Genomic DNA, 1,573 nt, shown 5'->3' with positions numbered 1-1,573 from the left:
GGAAGCGCAGGAACTGAAACACATCTCTGCTATCTCATGGTTTGTGCTTTTGCCCGTCCCTACTTATACCAGTGATCTTTTGCTGAGAAGCAGTTTACTTCCAAACTTAGTGGTTTAAGACAACAACAGTCATTTAGGATCTCCTGTTTTCTGTGAATCAGGGATCTGGGAGTAATGGAGCTGGGCTGTTCTGACCTAGGGGTCTCTCGTGGAATCTGTGTAAGGGATCTGCTGGGGGCCGCTGTCATCTGAAGGCTCGATGAGGCTGCTGCTTCTGCTTCTGAGGTGGTTCACTTGCATGGCCGGCAAGCTGGTGCTGGCTCTTGGCAGGAGGCCTCAGTTTCTCTTCATCTGAGCTGCTTGAGCACTCTCTCCATGTGGTGCTGGCTTCTCCCTGAGTGAGTGACACAAAAGAGAGCAAGGCAAAAGCTGCAGTGTCTTTTAGGACCTTGCCTCGGATGCTACACAGTCATTTCTGCAGTGTCCCAGTGGTTACACAGGCCGGCCCTGTGCAGTACAGGAGGATCAGCAGACGTGGAGGTCGCTGGGCAGGACAAAGGTCCAGAGAGGAAGCAGAGGGGTGTGACTCCCGGGAGCAGGGATTGCCGGAGCTGTCTTGAGCTCTAAGTACAACACTGCTCATCTGGCCAGCGAACGTGGATGTCAGCGTTGGCTGCTGAAAAACACTCAATACAGGAACAGCATTTTCTTTTTTTCTGGTTTTTTTTTTTTTTTTTTTCTGAGATGGAGTCTCGCTCTGTCACCCAGGCTGGAGTGCAGTGGCGCAATATTGGCTCACTGCAAGCTCCGCTTCCTGGGTTCACGGCATTCTCCTGCTTCAGTCTCCCGAGTGGCTAGGACTACAGGCGCCTGCCACCATGCCTGGCTAATTTTTTGTACTTTTAGTAGAGACGGGGTTTCACCGTGTTAGCTAGGATGGTCTCGATCTCCTACCTTGTGATCTGCCTGCCTCAGCCTCCCAAAGTGCTGGGTTTACAGGCGTGAGCCACTGCCCCCGGCCTCTGTTCTTCTTTTTTTTTGAGACGGAGTTTTGCTCTTGTTGCCCAAGCTAGAGCGCAGTGGTGCAATATTGGCTCACTGCAACCTCCTGCTCCCAGGTTGAAGTGTTTCTCCTACCTCAGCCTCCTGCGTAGCTGGGATTACAAGCATGTGCCACCATGCCTGGCTAATTTTGTATTTTTACTAGAGATGGGGTTTCTCCATGTTGCTCAGGCTGGTCTCAAACTCCTGATCTCAGGTAATCCGCCTGCCTCAGCCTCCTGAAGTGCTGGGATTACAGGCTTGAGCCACCGCGCCCAGCCAGGAACAGCATTTTCATGGCATTAACTGGATTCCAGAATCCAACAGCGTGAAGCTTTTTAGGTTTTCCTGATTTTGTAATCAAAATTGGACTCACGGATTTCTTCCCACCAATGATGTGAACATGCAAGGGATTAACATAAACAGATGGGATTTTGGTTTTGGAGTATTTCATGAATTACAAATTTTAAGCATTCAGTATATGTTAAAAAAAAAAAAAAAAAAGATTTCCCACTTTGAGTCCAGGAGTTTG

The sequence above is a fragment of the Macaca fascicularis genome, chromosome 8 (genome assembly GCF_037993035.2).
Source record: "Macaca fascicularis isolate 582-1 chromosome 8, T2T-MFA8v1.1".
NCBI lineage: Eukaryota > Metazoa > Chordata > Mammalia > Primates > Cercopithecidae > Macaca > Macaca fascicularis.
The sequence above is the reverse complement of the archived record's forward strand: the minus strand, read 5'-3'. Positions refer to the sequence as shown.